This window comes from Saccoglossus kowalevskii, chromosome 4, assembly GCF_978046115.1.
Source record: "Saccoglossus kowalevskii chromosome 4, keSacKowa6.1, whole genome shotgun sequence".
In the NCBI taxonomy this organism is placed as follows: domain Eukaryota; kingdom Metazoa; phylum Hemichordata; class Enteropneusta; family Harrimaniidae; genus Saccoglossus; species Saccoglossus kowalevskii.
Window position 1 is genome coordinate 3,289,783 of NC_140644.1, and position 20,039 is coordinate 3,309,821.

At 36.0% G+C, this 20,039-nt stretch overlaps 1 long non-coding RNA gene across 1 annotated transcript; it reads left to right on the forward strand.

The window, feature by feature from the left end:
* Positions 1-10,416: 10,416 nt before the first annotated feature.
* Positions 10,417-19,192, forward strand: LOC146746188 (uncharacterized). Its single transcript, XR_014929075.1, has 2 exons — positions 10,417-12,159; positions 18,545-19,192. It is a non-coding gene; the product is annotated as an uncharacterized LOC146746188 (long non-coding RNA).
* The last annotated feature ends 847 nt before the right edge of the window (positions 19,193-20,039 follow it).

The following is a 20,039-nucleotide window of genomic DNA, read 5'->3' on the forward strand; positions in this document are numbered from 1 at the left end:
TTTGAATTGATGTTTCCTTTAAAGCGGCGGGGGGGGGGGGTCATCATCTGGGCATGTGCCATAGCTTGTCATTGTTTACAAACAAGCTTCTGTCCATGAGCCTTTGCGTTTATAGCGTGTCTTGTTATCGTCGCCTTGGACTCAATTCTCGCGCGTGCGCAGGTGACGACCCTCCCGCTTTAATTGACTAGGTGTTTTGCGTTATTAAATCAACAACCATAGTGTTCATTGTAAGAAATAATTACCACCGCATACACGAGTTTTCTTTATCAGTCATAGTCTGCAATCGTTTTGGCTTTCCCGATCAACTCATCGGAACATTGGAGTAGTTATAAAAATGAACACGACTCAATGACCAACGTCGTGGCGTGGTACACAAGCGTGCCATCGAGTGGGTTCGAGTCCCGTTTAGAGCTACCGTAAAAACGTAAATCAAATAAACTGAAATTCCTCAAACTGCAAGTAAACAAAGAACGTCGCGAAAAAATAATAAACCTCACGAAACTCCACCATGCAAAACTGAATGAATAAATAATAAAATAACATGCATCTTAAACTGGACGACGCGCAATTTGTTCAACAGTTTTCAGATTGTGACAAGAGATAAACAAGACCCAAGTCAAGGTAAGTTTTGTTAAAGTGTCGATGGCGTTCCCTATATTACGAAAACAATTCAGGCAACAGTCTCAATATTTGTTGAGACATTTATTCTCTCAATTTAACAACTTGTAATTCATTATTGGTGGAAGTTAATTAAACGCGACTTATCTCCACCAAAATAAGTCTCAAATATTTGTCCACACATTTATTTTCACAACTTAACAACTTGTAATGGTGGAAGTTAATTAAACTTGACTTGTTTACACCAAAATATGTATTAAATATTTGTTGAGACATTTATTCTCTCAATTTAACAACTTGTAATTGGTAGAAGTTAATTAAACGCGATTTTTCTACACCAAAATAAGTATTAAATATTTGTTGAGACATTTATTCTTTCAATTTAACAACTTGTAATTGGTGGAAGTTAATTAAACGCGACTTTTCTACACCAAAAAAGTCTCAAATATTTGTCCACACATTTATTCTCTTAATTTAACAAATTGTAATGGTGTAAAATAATAAAACGAGTGTTGTCTACACCAAAATAAGTTTCAAATATTTGTTGTCACATTTATTGTCGCAATTTAACCACTTGTTAATAGTGGAAATTACTTAAACGCGACTTGTTTAATCAGTTGACATCAATGCAACTTACCCGCAGACAGTGCACAACAAACTATCATTATTGAGCAATTATTAACAAGAACGTGTCTTGGCATTAGGTTTAGGGTCGGGTCAGGTATGGGCAACGGAATTATTAACAGGAACGTGTCTTGGCATTAGGGTTAGGGTCGGGTCAGGTATAGGCAACGGAATTATTAAAAGGAACGTGTCTTGGCATTAGGTTTAGGGTCGGGTCAGGTATAGGCAACGGAATTATTACCAAGAACGTGTCTTGGCATTAGGGTCCAGGGTCGGGTCAGGTATGAGCAACGGAATTATTAACAGGAACGTGTCTTGGCATTAGGGTTAGGGTCGGGTCAGGTATGAGCAACGGAATTATTAAAAGGAACGTGTCTTGGCATTAGGGTCTAGGGTCGGGTCAGGTATAGGCAACGGAATTATTAACAGGAACGTGTCTTGGAACTTGGGTTAGGGTCGGGTCAGGTATGGGCAATGGAACTATTAACAGAAACGTGTCTTGGCATTAGGGTTACGGTAGAGTCAGGTATGGGGAACGCAAATGGTAAACACCCAATTGGCAAGATGTACACTAACGATTTATGGCATGCATATAGTTTACACAAGTAAAAACACAAAACTGGAAATTTTTTGGACAATTGTAACTCAATAATAGAAATATGTTGTATTTCTATATATATACACACTATATAGTCTCACAAAATGCAAACACATCCAGTCAATCCATTGTGGTCTTGATGGTCAGTTGTCTACATAGTGATCAGGAGGACCCGGGTTAAATTGCCATCCCTGCCCATCTTTTCTCGCAAACACTAATTTGCAATAAAGCTAAATATGACAACAAATCATTCACATGGCTGACTACCCATATGGTTCAGTGGATATGTATAATGCCACCAATGTGAGAGATTGCTGGTTCGAATCTAGTACGGTTTAGTACGATTTGTTATTGATAGTATGAACAATGCTCTTATAAATAGGACTTAAAACCTATCACTAGTGTGAAGACACCCGTGATACAGTGGACAAGACAGTGCGCTGGGAACTCAAAGATTGCAAGTTCAAATCACGGACAGGACACTCCTGCAAGACAAGATATAAAAGACGTTAAAAACATAAACAGCACTTTCTGTATATGAAGAACTTAAGTCAGAAAAACAGAACACAAGAATACTACCTCACATGGAAGTATGAACACAGTTCCCAGCCGGAAGTCACGTGCAAGAACAACATACACGAGGAGCATTGCTGCTCTCCAAATGCGTATTGACCCCCTAAGGATTGCTAATCCCCCTTTCTAACTCTTTCTCCAAAAATAATATATCGCCCCTTTTAGAATGTATTGACCCACTAATAATTGAATATTCATGAGCACAGAAACTGCTACGTCGTGAATAAATTAGCATAATTTAAAAAAAATGCATAACGTGTAGGTACGTCTTCTGGAGTCCTGCCCTTGTTTTTGTTGTAATAACTCAAAAAGCTGTGAGTATCAGTGGTATTTACAATATCATGTGTTGAATAACAGAGGTCAGTGAACTCACTTCTAGTTGTCTGTCCTCACTACGTTGATATTTATCAAGAATTGGGACCTTAGAAGTATCATTATTAATTTATATTTACAAGAAATTAATATAGTCACTGGCAGGAGCGCATAACCGGGTGATCTCAGTACGTGTTGTAGTGTTACTTCGTATTTGCATTCACGGAACACAATAATATGCAAATGTTGCATTTGTAACCCAATCATTTTGTGTGCCCAAAATGTAGGTATTACGCAGTAATTTAGTAAATGAATTTGTATTTATCAAACGTCTTAGCACAAAACTGCAAACTGTTTTATAACATTATACAATGTATTAATTTATTTTGTATGTACAAGCTGCTCATCTATGCTTAATTGACCGTATTTATTATGCACAACTGTAGTTCTAAATTTTGAGGTGTGAACGAGGTTGGATACCTGTTTTTATGAAAACGAGGCTGTGGATAGAAAGGAGCGGTCACACGGTAGTGAAAGTTGACTTGGTTTCTGTGCTCGCTGTATAAATACTAGCTAAGTTGTATGTGTAACTTGATGCATCGATCGAAAAGCTAGGAAAGAACTGAGTCAGGGTGTTGCAGCCCACGGGCGAGTTGTTGTGCGAAGTTTGTGTTATTCCCGTGCTGTGAAGAAGTCAAAGTAACTGTCGAACCAGTGTCGCAGCAACTTTGTGGACATTCAACGTTGGACTGTGTCGTCGATTATCGTATTGGTGTGACTCGGGAACTGTTCGATTAAGCGGTGAGTGATCTCTTGAAAACTAGGGCTCAATGAACTTGACATTCATCAGATCGTGATGCCTGAATCTTCGAAAGTTGTTGTAATTCTCTTAGAGTGACTGTGTTCTCCGGCGCCGCCATTGCGTCATCGCCAATTATACGTGCCTTGTGGCCAGCGAATTTCCGGAACTGTACAGAACGTTGTGAACCCGTTGGCAACTTTTGATATCGTGTGGCATTGCTGTATATTGTTGAACATACCATATGTTTGTTTTGATATAGTTTTATTATTATTGTAATATTATCATTTAATAAGAACTGACGATAGCGGTAAAGATATTGTGTTCTCGCTGTAGATTTTGTAAAGTAATTAGTGGATGGCGCGAGTCTGTTGTTTTTGCCCCAGTGATTTGGTTTTTGAGTGACATTATTCTTTATTATTCATGTTTTGGCGGTTTGGCAATTGCTCCGAAACCATCGCTGTGAAACTTTCAGCTTTACTTTGGATAGCGGTACTTTTGGACGCTACCATTTCTTGGGACGGGGACATGGCATAGACTCTACTATCTTCTTGCTGAATTTTTCTGTGAAGTACCAGTGTACTTTCTGTAGCGGTTAGCCGCATATGAGTCATATTGTTTAAGCATAATCTAGATTTATTTAATTGTGCGAAGACTCCCTGTATTTTACGTTGTTGAGTTTTAAGCATTTTAATGAGTTTTAGAGATACATGTTTTGTTCTTTTAACAGAGCTTATGTGCATTTCTATGTAGTAATCTGTGTTTCATATTAGTGCAACTATTAAGGCACAGATCTAGAAGCAGTACCTACACACGAATTGGTGACGTCATAAAATACATGACCTTCAATCGGGGTCGTTTCCTCGGTATATACGAATTGGTATATACAAATTACAATAAAGATACTTAAGACATTACACATAAGGTAAAACAAATCACGTGACAATATAATGATAATAACGGTAATAAATCCTAGCTTAACAGTTGAAGAGAACGCTCATATAGTCAGTCGGGTGACGCCGAGGGTCACGAACTGTGTTGCAAAATGGCCGTGTGGTTGAAACTGGGTCATGGCGTGACGGGTGAGGAAGACATCATTAAACACTCAAAATCACAATAAAACTGGGAAGTGGTTGCATATTACGGTGTAGCTAACATGGGAAATAAAAAAACGCCCAATATAAACGACATGGGTTCGAATCACACTAGATACACACTCACCAGAACCGAAGCAATCAGAAACCAGCAATCGTTTTGGCTTTTCCGTTCAACTCATCGGAACACTGGAGTAGTTAGAAAAATGAACACCACTTAACGACCAACGTCGTGGCGTGGTACACAAGCGTGCCATAAAAATAAAACAAAATTAGCTTGAAAAGACAGTGGGTTCGAGTCCCGCTCAGAGCTACCGTAAAAACGTAAATCAAATAAACTGAAATCTCTCAAACCGTAAACAAGTAAACAAAGAACGTCGCAAAAAAATAATAAACCTCACAAAACTGCACCATACAAAACTGAATGAATAAATAATAAAATAACTAACGTCTTAAACTGGACGACGCGCAATTTGTTCAACAGTTTCCAGATTGTGACAAGAGATAAACAAGACCCAAGTCAAGGTAAGTTTTGTTAAAGTGTTGATGGCGTTCCCTATATTACGAAAACAATTCAGGCAACAGACGAATATCTTCTGTGGTGTTGTTGAATTTATACCGTGTCTGCGGAATTGTTGATTGAGGGTTCGAAGCCAGCAGTTAACATTTTGTTAGAAAGTTTCACAATTAAATCAAATATCCAATGATACCAGTATATTTATTTCATTATTTTAACAACTTGCAATGGTGGAAGTTGGTCAAACACGAGTTCTTACACCTAAATAAGTATCAAATATTTGTCGACACATTTATTCTCTCAACCTTGTAGAGGTGGAAATTAATTAAACAACAGGTATTTACTCACAAATATAATGGTCAATATTTGTCCATACATTCATTCTGTCAATTTAAGAACTTGTAATTGTTGGAATTAATCAAATGAGAGTTGTCTACACGAAAATAAGTTTCAAATACTTGTCCATACATTTATTCTCTCAATTTAACAACTTGTAATGGTGTAAAATAATTAAACGAGAGTTGTCTACACCAAAATAAGTCTAAAATATTTGTCCGCACATTTATTCTCTCAATTTAACAACTTGTAATGGTGTAAAATAATTAAACGAGAGCTGTCTACACCAAAATAAGTCTAAAATATTTGTCCGCACATTTATTCTCTCAATTTAACAACTTGTAATGGTGTAAAATAATTAAACGAGAGCTGTCTACACCAAAATAAGTCTAAAATATTTGTCCGCACATTTATTCTCTCAATTTAACAACTTGTAATTGTGGGAATTAATCAAACGAGAGCTGTCTACACCAAAATAAGTCTAAAATATTTGTCCGCACACTTATTCTCTCAATTTAACAACTTGTAATGGTGTAAAATAATTAAACGAGAGCTGTCTACACCAAAATAAGTCTAAAATATTTGTCCATACATTTATTCTCTCAATTTAACAACTTGGAATGGTGTAAAATAATTAAACGAGAGCTGTCTACACCAAAATAAGTCTAAAATATTTGTCCATACATTTATTCTCTCAATTTAACAACTTGGAATGGTGTAAAATAATTAAACAAGAACTGTCTACACCAAAATAAGTCTAAAATATTTTTCCGCACATTTATTCTCTCAATTTAACAACATGTAATTGTGGGAATTAATCAAACGTGAGTTGTTTACATCAAACTAAGTATTTAATATTTGTTGAGACATTTATTCTCTCAATTTAACAACTTGTAATGGTGTAAAATAATTAAACGAGAGTTGTCTACACCAAAATTAATCTCAAATATTTGTCCACACATTTATTGTCACAATTTAACCACTTGTTAATAGTGGAAATTACTGTAAAGGGGGTAATTATTCACTGGGTTTTAATTTAGCTTATTTCGCTGACTGGAAAATGCGCTAAATTAAAACCCAGTGAATATGTAAAATTTAGCATAGAACACATTATCTAAATGACGAAACCGTGAATTTAAAACCCACTGAATATGCCTGAAATGGTAAATCAGTGAAATTTAAACCCAGTGAAAATTAGTCATTTTACAGTACTTAAATGCGACTTGTTTAATCAGTTGACATCAATGCAACTTACCCGCAGACAGTGCACAACAGAGTATCATTATTGAGCAATTATAAACAGGAACGTGTCTTGGCATTAGGGTTAGGGTCGGGTCAGGTATGGGCAACGGAATTATTAACAGGAATGTGTCTTGACATTAGGGTTAGGGTCGGGTCAGGTATGGGCAACGGAATTATTAACAGGAATGTGTCTTGACATTAGGGTTAGGGTCGGGTCAGGTATGGGCAACGCAAATGGCAAACACCCAATTGGCAAGATGTACACTAACGGGTTATGGCATGCATATAGTTTACACAAGTAAAAACACAAAATTGGCAATTTTTTGGACAATTGTATCAGTGGTATTTACAATATCATGTGTTGAATAACAGAGGTCAGTGAACTCACTTCTAGTTGTCTGTCCTCACTACGTTGATATTTATCAAGAATTGGGACCTTAGAAGTATCATTATTAATTTATATTTACAAGAAATTAATATAGTCACTGGCAGGAGCGCATAACCGGGTGATCTCAGTACGTGTTGTAGTGTTACTTCGTATTTGCATTCACGGAACACAATAATATGCAAATGTTGCATTTGTAACCCAATCATTTTGTGTGCCCAAAATGTAGGTATTACGCAGTAATTTAGTAAATGAATTTGTATTTATCAAACGTCTTAGCACAAAACTGCAAACTGTTTTATAACATTATACAATGTATTAATTTATTTTGTATGTACAAGCTGCTCATCTATGCTTAATTGACCGTATTTATTATGCACAACTGTAGTTCTAAATTTTGAGGTGTGAACGAGGTTGGATACCTGTTTTTATGAAAACGAGGCTGTGGATAGAAAGGAGCGGTCACACGGTAGTGAAAGTTGACTTGGTTTCTGTGCTCGCTGTATAAATACTAGCTAAGTTGTATGTGTAACTTGATGCATCGATCGAAAAGCTAGGAAAGAACTGAGTCAGGGTGTTGCAGCCCACGGGCGAGTTGTTGTGCGAAGTTTGTGTTATTCCCGTGCTGTGAAGAAGTCAAAGTAACTGTCGAACCAGTGTCGCAGCAACTTTGTGGACATTCAACGTTGGACTGTGTCGTCGATTATCGTATTGGTGTGACTCGGGAACTGTTCGATTAAGCGGTGAGTGATCTCTTGAAAACTAGGGCTCAATGAACTTGACATTCATCAGATCGTGATGCCTGAATCTTCGAAAGTTGTTGTAATTCTCTTAGAGTGACTGTGTTCTCCGGCGCCGCCATTGCGTCATCGCCAATTATACGTGCCTTGTGGCCAGCGAATTTCCGGAACTGTACAGAACGTTGTGAACCCGTTGGCAACTTTTGATATCGTGTGGCATTGCTGTATATTGTTGAACATACCATATGTTTGTTTTGATATAGTTTTATTATTATTGTAATATTATCATTTAATAAGAACTGACGATAGCGGTAAAGATATTGTGTTCTCGCTGTAGATTTTGTAAAGTAATTAGTGGATGGCGCGAGTCTGTTGTTTTTGCCCCAGTGATTTGGTTTTTGAGTGACATTATTCTTTATTATTCATGTTTTGGCGGTTTGGCAATTGCTCCGAAACCATCGCTGTGAAACTTTCAGCTTTACTTTGGATAGCGGTACTTTTGGACGCTACCATTTCTTGGGACGGGGACATGGCATAGACTCTACTATCTTCTTGCTGAATTTTTCTGTGAAGTACCAGTGTACTTTCTGTAGCGGTTAGCCGCATATGAGTCATATTGTTTAAGCATAATCTAGATTTATTTAATTGTGCGAAGACTCCCTGTATTTTACGTTGTTGAGTTTTAAGCATTTTAATGAGTTTTAGAGATACATGTTTTGTTCTTTTAACAGAGCTTATGTGCATTTCTATGTAGTAATCTGTGTTTCATATTAGTGCAACTATTAAGGCACAGATCTAGAAGCAGTACCTACACACGAATTGGTGACGTCATAAAATACATGACCTTCAATCGGGGTCGTTTCCTCGGTATATACGAATTGGTATATACAAATTACAATAAAGATACTTAAGACATTACACATAAGGTAAAACAAATCACGTGACAATATAATGATAATAACGGTAATAAATCCTAGCTTAACAGTTGAAGAGAACGCTCATATAGTCAGTCGGGTGACGCCGAGGGTCACGAACTGTGTTGCAAAATGGCCGTGTGGTTGAAACTGGGTCATGGCGTGACGGGTGAGGAAGACATCATTAAACACTCAAAATCACAATAAAACTGGGAAGTGGTTGCATATTACGGTGTAGCTAACATGGGAAATAAAAAAACGCCCAATATAAACGACATGGGTTCGAATCACACTAGATACACACTCACCAGAACCGAAGCAATCAGAAACCAGCAATCGTTTTGGCTTTTCCGTTCAACTCATCGGAACACTGGAGTAGTTAGAAAAATGAACACCACTTAACGACCAACGTCGTGGCGTGGTACACAAGCGTGCCATAAAAATAAAACAAAATTAGCTTGAAAAGACAGTGGGTTCGAGTCCCGCTCAGAGCTACCGTAAAAACGTAAATCAAATAAACTGAAATCTCTCAAACCGTAAACAAGTAAACAAAGAACGTCGCAAAAAAATAATAAACCTCACAAAACTGCACCATACAAAACTGAATGAATAAATAATAAAATAACTAACGTCTTAAACTGGACGACGCGCAATTTGTTCAACAGTTTCCAGATTGTGACAAGAGATAAACAAGACCCAAGTCAAGGTAAGTTTTGTTAAAGTGTTGATGGCGTTCCCTATATTACGAAAACAATTCAGGCAACAGACGAATATCTTCTGTGGTGTTGTTGAATTTATACCGTGTCTGCGGAATTGTTGATTGAGGGTTCGAAGCCAGCAGTTAACATTTTGTTAGAAAGTTTCACAATTAAATCAAATATCCAATGATACCAGTATATTTATTTCATTATTTTAACAACTTGCAATGGTGGAAGTTGGTCAAACACGAGTTCTTACACCTAAATAAGTATCAAATATTTGTCGACACATTTATTCTCTCAACCTTGTAGAGGTGGAAATTAATTAAACAACAGGTATTTACTCACAAATATAATGGTCAATATTTGTCCATACATTCATTCTGTCAATTTAAGAACTTGTAATTGTTGGAATTAATCAAATGAGAGTTGTCTACACGAAAATAAGTTTCAAATACTTGTCCATACATTTATTCTCTCAATTTAACAACTTGTAATGGTGTAAAATAATTAAACGAGAGTTGTCTACACCAAAATAAGTCTAAAATATTTGTCCGCACATTTATTCTCTCAATTTAACAACTTGTAATGGTGTAAAATAATTAAACGAGAGCTGTCTACACCAAAATAAGTCTAAAATATTTGTCCGCACATTTATTCTCTCAATTTAACAACTTGTAATGGTGTAAAATAATTAAACGAGAGCTGTCTACACCAAAATAAGTCTAAAATATTTGTCCGCACATTTATTCTCTCAATTTAACAACTTGTAATTGTGGGAATTAATCAAACGAGAGCTGTCTACACCAAAATAAGTCTAAAATATTTGTCCGCACACTTATTCTCTCAATTTAACAACTTGTAATGGTGTAAAATAATTAAACGAGAGCTGTCTACACCAAAATAAGTCTAAAATATTTGTCCATACATTTATTCTCTCAATTTAACAACTTGGAATGGTGTAAAATAATTAAACGAGAGCTGTCTACACCAAAATAAGTCTAAAATATTTGTCCATACATTTATTCTCTCAATTTAACAACTTGGAATGGTGTAAAATAATTAAACAAGAACTGTCTACACCAAAATAAGTCTAAAATATTTTTCCGCACATTTATTCTCTCAATTTAACAACATGTAATTGTGGGAATTAATCAAACGTGAGTTGTTTACATCAAACTAAGTATTTAATATTTGTTGAGACATTTATTCTCTCAATTTAACAACTTGTAATGGTGTAAAATAATTAAACGAGAGTTGTCTACACCAAAATTAATCTCAAATATTTGTCCACACATTTATTGTCACAATTTAACCACTTGTTAATAGTGGAAATTACTGTAAAGGGGGTAATTATTCACTGGGTTTTAATTTAGCTTATTTCGCTGACTGGAAAATGCGCTAAATTAAAACCCAGTGAATATGTAAAATTTAGCATAGAACACATTATCTAAATGACGAAACCGTGAATTTAAAACCCACTGAATATGCCTGAAATGGTAAATCAGTGAAATTTAAACCCAGTGAAAATTAGTCATTTTACAGTACTTAAATGCGACTTGTTTAATCAGTTGACATCAATGCAACTTACCCGCAGACAGTGCACAACAGAGTATCATTATTGAGCAATTATAAACAGGAACGTGTCTTGGCATTAGGGTTAGGGTCGGGTCAGGTATGGGCAACGGAATTATTAACAGGAATGTGTCTTGACATTAGGGTTAGGGTCGGGTCAGGTATGGGCAACGGAATTATTAACAGGAATGTGTCTTGACATTAGGGTTAGGGTCGGGTCAGGTATGGGCAACGCAAATGGCAAACACCCAATTGGCAAGATGTACACTAACGGGTTATGGCATGCATATAGTTTACACAAGTAAAAACACAAAATTGGCAATTTTTTGGACAATTGTATCAGTGGTATTTACAATATCATGTGTTGAATAACAGAGGTCAGTGAACTCACTTCTAGTTGTCTGTCCTCACTACGTTGATATTTATCAAGAATTGGGACCTTAGAAGTATCATTATTAATTTATATTTACAAGAAATTAATATAGTCACTGGCAGGAGCGCATAACCGGGTGATCTCAGTACGTGTTGTAGTGTTACTTCGTATTTGCATTCACGGAACACAATAATATGCAAATGTTGCATTTGTAACCCAATCATTTTGTGTGCCCAAAATGTAGGTATTACGCAGTAATTTAGTAAATGAATTTGTATTTATCAAACGTCTTAGCACAAAACTGCAAACTGTTTTATAACATTATACAATGTATTAATTTATTTTGTATGTACAAGCTGCTCATCTATGCTTAATTGACCGTATTTATTATGCACAACTGTAGTTCTAAATTTTGAGGTGTGAACGAGGTTGGATACCTGTTTTTATGAAAACGAGGCTGTGGATAGAAAGGAGCGGTCACACGGTAGTGAAAGTTGACTTGGTTTCTGTGCTCGCTGTATAAATACTAGCTAAGTTGTATGTGTAACTTGATGCATCGATCGAAAAGCTAGGAAAGAACTGAGTCAGGGTGTTGCAGCCCACGGGCGAGTTGTTGTGCGAAGTTTGTGTTATTCCCGTGCTGTGAAGAAGTCAAAGTAACTGTCGAACCAGTGTCGCAGCAACTTTGTGGACATTCAACGTTGGACTGTGTCGTCGATTATCGTATTGGTGTGACTCGGGAACTGTTCGATTAAGCGGTGAGTGATCTCTTGAAAACTAGGGCTCAATGAACTTGACATTCATCAGATCGTGATGCCTGAATCTTCGAAAGTTGTTGTAATTCTCTTAGAGTGACTGTGTTCTCCGGCGCCGCCATTGCGTCATCGCCAATTATACGTGCCTTGTGGCCAGCGAATTTCCGGAACTGTACAGAACGTTGTGAACCCGTTGGCAACTTTTGATATCGTGTGGCATTGCTGTATATTGTTGAACATACCATATGTTTGTTTTGATATAGTTTTATTATTATTGTAATATTATCATTTAATAAGAACTGACGATAGCGGTAAAGATATTGTGTTCTCGCTGTAGATTTTGTAAAGTAATTAGTGGATGGCGCGAGTCTGTTGTTTTTGCCCCAGTGATTTGGTTTTTGAGTGACATTATTCTTTATTATTCATGTTTTGGCGGTTTGGCAATTGCTCCGAAACCATCGCTGTGAAACTTTCAGCTTTACTTTGGATAGCGGTACTTTTGGACGCTACCATTTCTTGGGACGGGGACATGGCATAGACTCTACTATCTTCTTGCTGAATTTTTCTGTGAAGTACCAGTGTACTTTCTGTAGCGGTTAGCCGCATATGAGTCATATTGTTTAAGCATAATCTAGATTTATTTAATTGTGCGAAGACTCCCTGTATTTTACGTTGTTGAGTTTTAAGCATTTTAATGAGTTTTAGAGATACATGTTTTGTTCTTTTAACAGAGCTTATGTGCATTTCTATGTAGTAATCTGTGTTTCATATTAGTGCAACTATTAAGGCACAGATCTAGAAGCAGTACCTACACACGAATTGGTGACGTCATAAAATACATGACCTTCAATCGGGGTCGTTTCCTCGGTATATACGAATTGGTATATACAAATTACAATAAAGATACTTAAGACATTACACATAAGGTAAAACAAATCACGTGACAATATAATGATAATAACGGTAATAAATCCTAGCTTAACAGTTGAAGAGAACGCTCATATAGTCAGTCGGGTGACGCCGAGGGTCACGAACTGTGTTGCAAAATGGCCGTGTGGTTGAAACTGGGTCATGGCGTGACGGGTGAGGAAGACATCATTAAACACTCAAAATCACAATAAAACTGGGAAGTGGTTGCATATTACGGTGTAGCTAACATGGGAAATAAAAAAACGCCCAATATAAACGACATGGGTTCGAATCACACTAGATACACACTCACCAGAACCGAAGCAATCAGAAACCAGCAATCGTTTTGGCTTTTCCGTTCAACTCATCGGAACACTGGAGTAGTTAGAAAAATGAACACCACTTAACGACCAACGTCGTGGCGTGGTACACAAGCGTGCCATAAAAATAAAACAAAATTAGCTTGAAAAGACAGTGGGTTCGAGTCCCGCTCAGAGCTACCGTAAAAACGTAAATCAAATAAACTGAAATCTCTCAAACCGTAAACAAGTAAACAAAGAACGTCGCAAAAAAATAATAAACCTCACAAAACTGCACCATACAAAACTGAATGAATAAATAATAAAATAACTAACGTCTTAAACTGGACGACGCGCAATTTGTTCAACAGTTTCCAGATTGTGACAAGAGATAAACAAGACCCAAGTCAAGGTAAGTTTTGTTAAAGTGTTGATGGCGTTCCCTATATTACGAAAACAATTCAGGCAACAGACGAATATCTTCTGTGGTGTTGTTGAATTTATACCGTGTCTGCGGAATTGTTGATTGAGGGTTCGAAGCCAGCAGTTAACATTTTGTTAGAAAGTTTCACAATTAAATCAAATATCCAATGATACCAGTATATTTATTTCATTATTTTAACAACTTGCAATGGTGGAAGTTGGTCAAACACGAGTTCTTACACCTAAATAAGTATCAAATATTTGTCGACACATTTATTCTCTCAACCTTGTAGAGGTGGAAATTAATTAAACAACAGGTATTTACTCACAAATATAATGGTCAATATTTGTCCATACATTCATTCTGTCAATTTAAGAACTTGTAATTGTTGGAATTAATCAAATGAGAGTTGTCTACACGAAAATAAGTTTCAAATACTTGTCCATACATTTATTCTCTCAATTTAACAACTTGTAATGGTGTAAAATAATTAAACGAGAGTTGTCTACACCAAAATAAGTCTAAAATATTTGTCCGCACATTTATTCTCTCAATTTAACAACTTGTAATGGTGTAAAATAATTAAACGAGAGCTGTCTACACCAAAATAAGTCTAAAATATTTGTCCGCACATTTATTCTCTCAATTTAACAACTTGTAATGGTGTAAAATAATTAAACGAGAGCTGTCTACACCAAAATAAGTCTAAAATATTTGTCCGCACATTTATTCTCTCAATTTAACAACTTGTAATTGTGGGAATTAATCAAACGAGAGCTGTCTACACCAAAATAAGTCTAAAATATTTGTCCGCACACTTATTCTCTCAATTTAACAACTTGTAATGGTGTAAAATAATTAAACGAGAGCTGTCTACACCAAAATAAGTCTAAAATATTTGTCCATACATTTATTCTCTCAATTTAACAACTTGGAATGGTGTAAAATAATTAAACGAGAGCTGTCTACACCAAAATAAGTCTAAAATATTTGTCCATACATTTATTCTCTCAATTTAACAACTTGGAATGGTGTAAAATAATTAAACAAGAACTGTCTACACCAAAATAAGTCTAAAATATTTTTCCGCACATTTATTCTCTCAATTTAACAACATGTAATTGTGGGAATTAATCAAACGTGAGTTGTTTACATCAAACTAAGTATTTAATATTTGTTGAGACATTTATTCTCTCAATTTAACAACTTGTAATGGTGTAAAATAATTAAACGAGAGTTGTCTACACCAAAATTAATCTCAAATATTTGTCCACACATTTATTGTCACAATTTAACCACTTGTTAATAGTGGAAATTACTGTAAAGGGGGTAATTATTCACTGGGTTTTAATTTAGCTTATTTCGCTGACTGGAAAATGCGCTAAATTAAAACCCAGTGAATATGTAAAATTTAGCATAGAACACATTATCTAAATGACGAAACCGTGAATTTAAAACCCACTGAATATGCCTGAAATGGTAAATCAGTGAAATTTAAACCCAGTGAAAATTGGTCATTTTACAGTACTTAAATGCGACTTGTTTAATCAGTTGACATCAATGCAACTTACCCGCAGACAGTGCACAACAGAGTATCATTATTGAGCAATTATAAACAGGAACGTGTCTTGGCATTAGGGTTAGGGTCGGGTCAGGTATGGGCAACGGAATTATTAACAGGAATGTGTCTTGACATTAGGGTTAGGGTCGGGTCAGGTATGGGCAACGGAATTATTAACAGGAATGTGTCTTGACATTAGGGTTAGGGTCGGGTCAGGTATGGGCAACGCAAATGGCAAACACCCAATTGGCAAGATGTACACTAACGGGTTATGGCATGCATATAGTTTACACAAGTAAAAACACAAAATTGGCAATTTTTTGGACAATTGTAACTCAATAATAGAAATATGTTGTATTTCTATATATATATTCACACTATATAGTCTTATCAAATGCAAACACATCCAGTCAATCCATTGTGGTCTTGTGGGTCAGTTCTCTACATAGTGATCAGGAGGACCTGGGTTCAATTCCCTTGCCTGCCCATCTTTTTCTCGCAAACACCATTTGGCAATAAAGCTAAATATGACAACAAATTATTTAATTTGCATGACTACCCACATAGCTCAGTTGATTTGTACTATGTCAGCAATGTGAGCGATCGCTGGTTCGAATCCAGTATGTTTAGTTAGATTTTTGAATGCTAGTGAAGACAGTGCTCCTATGAATAGGACTTAAATCCTAACTCCTGTGTGAAGACACTCGTGGTACAGTGGACAAGACAGTGCGCTGGGAACTCAAAGATCGCAAGTTCGAATCACGGATTGGACACTCCTACAAAAGACATGAAAGACGTTAAAAACATAAACAGCGGATTCAAAAACTCAAGTCAGGAAAACAGAACACAAGAATACTACCCCACATGGAAGCCAGTCGAAGTCGTCGAAGAACGAACACAGTTGACAGCTGTAGGTCACGTGCAACAACAGACACAAGGAGTATGGCTGCTCTCCAAATGGGTTCCTTCTTTTTGTATTGACCCCCTAAGGATTGCTAATCCCCCTTTCTAACTCTTCCCCCCCAAATAATATATCGCCCCTTTTAAAATGTATTGACCCACAAATTAATGAATATTCATGAGCACAGAAACTGCTACGTCATGAATAAATTAGCATAATTTAAAAAAAAATTTGCATAAAGTGTAGGTACTCCTTCTGGAGCTCTGCCACTATTAATATTGCTCTTCTTTAAGATAGTCTAAAGTGAGAGGCTGTGACAGGTTAATACGGTGCATGTGATTATAATTAGGTACTGTTCAGATGATATTGGATATTTTCATAGTTTTGTTTGTGAGTATTAATGTAACATTTGATGTATTGCACATATCTTGTTGGATTAATAAGGTTAGTGATGTATTTACACAGATCTTGTTGGATTAATAAGGTTAATGTAATTTAGTTAGTTTTAGCTAGGTAGACCCTGTGTATAGGATAGCTAGGACATGCTGGATTAATACATGTACATTGTTTTGAGCATACATGTATATCAGGTTGTTGTAGTTTAATATAGTTAAGTGAATTATTTGTACGATTAGGACTGATATAGTGGTTAGCTTGCTGGCTGATAGTGTAGTCAGTGAGTTGTATTGACCAAACTTAGTCAGGTTAAAGTACTTATTGTGTGCATTATAGTTATCGAATGTTGTTAATGTTAAATAGAGAGAACAAAGCATCGGTTGTTTTGGATGGTGCTTGTTGAGTCAGGGATTTCTCTTCGTATTGTATTAAAGTATTTGAAGTTTATACTGGTCAACCATTGTCAGCACCTTGTCTGTATGCGTGCGTGTTTCTTTACCCTGTGGTGTGTTAATGTTCGTTGTATACTGACTAATCAACACCACGGACCCTGCCCCAAGGATTTTAAATTGTGGCATCGACTCTCGTTGGCAAACAGGCCCCGGTGAGAGAAGTGTTACACATTGTACGACGGAATTGCAAAGACTGAAAGACATAATATATACAAATGTCGAATAATTTGACGTATTTACATAGATGGAACTCATAATATACAAATGTTGCATTGTACTACGTATTTGCATGAGCGTGACGAAGAATAGTCAAATTTAGAATTGTTCGACGTATTCACAAAGACGGAGCTCATTAAGAATACAGTACTAGTAAATATTCGCTTGTTCGACATATTAACAGAGACGTTACAACTATATGTAAATGTGCATTGTTTAACATATTTACAAATCTTTAGCCAAAGAAGCTCATACTAGCAAAATTTGCGTAGTTCTACGTATTTTCATCGACGGACCAAATAGTACGCCAATGTAATATTGTTCTACGTATATGCACAGCGGGCTAATAATAAAATGTCGAATTCCTCAACGTATTTACATAGACGCCGCTGATCATACTACATGTTCAGCATATTTACATCGATGAAACTCAATATGCAAATGAATTTACAACGTATTTACAACAATGTTATATTAGTTGCCGTATTAGCCAAGACGGAGCTCGTAATTGCAAAACTGGCATTTTTCTGCATAATCGTGTAGACAAACATTATATTTGCATATTACGTTTATCTTTGCTCATTAATGTTGCTCATCGAAGTTATTTATTCACAGTAGCCGTTTAAACTTATCTCTCGCATTCCAGGTAGTCCACCGTAGTTCCCTACTCGTTGCTACAATAATACTGTTTGCATTGCGCGTGCAAAATCACGGCAGCTTTATGGCTTCCATTCGACAACATTTCATTTTCCCATTTAGGAGTACCGTACATGTTTATTTTTTAATAGTGATCAATTGTGGGTGGTATGACTAACCACCCCTCCACACATTATACAGGTTTTAACCTCAACAGAGATAGACATACAGTTTTATCTAACAGAGGAAGTCGTCAAAAAGTGTATCGCTGTTGTGGTGAGCATTTGTGTTGTTATACCAAATAAATCTCCGAAACAGAAAACGTGATGTTACCCTGTATATAGAACCTACAGTGGGATCTCGTAGAGCAGAATGCATTGCACAAATCTACAAGTTGAAAGAGTTCAGATAGAATTCTACTGGGTTTTATTATCATGACTGTTAACCTATCAGTGTTTTTTCAACCTATATTCCCAGTATATTAATCCTGATGAATAACTACTTTCAAACCCTATGTGCTGCTCAGGGCAATGCAACACTCCAAACCATAATTAACTCTACATCCTAACTCTATATTGTACTTTTATTTTATAGGCTGTTGCTTGTGTGTGTGTCCTTTGTGCTGAATACCAATCAGTCTGCTCGAAGAAAATGTCGTAACAAACATCATTATGCCATGAGCTGGAACTGTATTATACGCCATACCGATGTGCTGAGCCACTTTTTTGCACGTGTGCATATTTACTGTTGGGAACAAGTTACGTTGTACCACAGTGGTGGAGAGAACGAGATTATACAATTGAGTACATGGACATACAGATGCCGTTATTAAGTTTAGAAATGATTTTTCAATGTACATTGTTATTTATATAAAATGTAATTATTTTATTTGTTTATGGATTATTTGTTCTTCATTTCACCGCCACTAGATGCACAAAAGTGATTTATTTGTGGGAAGTAGAAACAAAAATATGGTTTACATCAATTAAGTAATTTGTACCATACTGGAAGAAAATAATGTACAGTTGAAATTTGAAGGGCGAATGGAAAAGTCAGGGATATTAAATTTACTGTTGTATTTGTTTGAAAAAGTCAACATTTACGTAACAGAATATGCCATACAAGAAGATAGGGGAGGAAATTAGTAATCATGTCGGCTTAAGTTGGGTCGGAATATATTTTTGTGCTGTAAAAAATTAGATTGTAATCGTTGATATTGAAAAGAAATATGGAGATATACAACAGGCTTATTTATCATTCAAAATATACACTAGTAGGTTATATGCAAATGAAGTCAACATAATAATTACTAATTCATTCATTTGTAAACATTTTATTGTAATTATTGATATTGAAATATGCAGAAATACAACAGGCTTAATTATTCAAATAAATATTCGCAGATCATATGCAAATGAAGTCATCACAATAGTAACTAATTCATTTGTTATATTGTAATTATTGATATTGAAATATGCAGACATTACAACAGGCTTAATTATTCAAATAAATACTCGCAGATCATATGCAAATAAAGTCATCACAATAATTACTAATTTATGATAATGAATACATTATTCAAGTTTGGAGTGAATTTAAGCCAATGATTAGAACGAGTCATTCAAATAAGCTGAAATTGTTAATGTAAGTCTGGTGGAATAATCTTTCAACTTGTATGTTTTGCTGATACACTATTTTCCCCCCGAGTCTGCCAATAAATCCAGCACAATTCAGATACATTTGATAGTAGAACTTAGCAGACTTGTTTTATATGCCATCCAGTTGCTCGTGTACTGTAACTAGTGATCAGCGAATGTCGACTAATGTACTTTTCCCGGGACTGATCATTTTACCTTAATGCCAGGATCTATGCCAAGAATAATTTCCGGCTGATACACAGCGCCCTCCCACCCTCGCAAGCAGTTTATATGATGCTCATCGAGAAGGTATTGTTTAATGAACGCGGTCACGTGACCAATAAACATTAACATGTTTGTGGACAGTACATATGTTATCGGTACATATGTGAGATATGGTTCAGTTACCAACTATCTCTTATAACCTGTTCTTTTTGAAGAATTCGCAAATG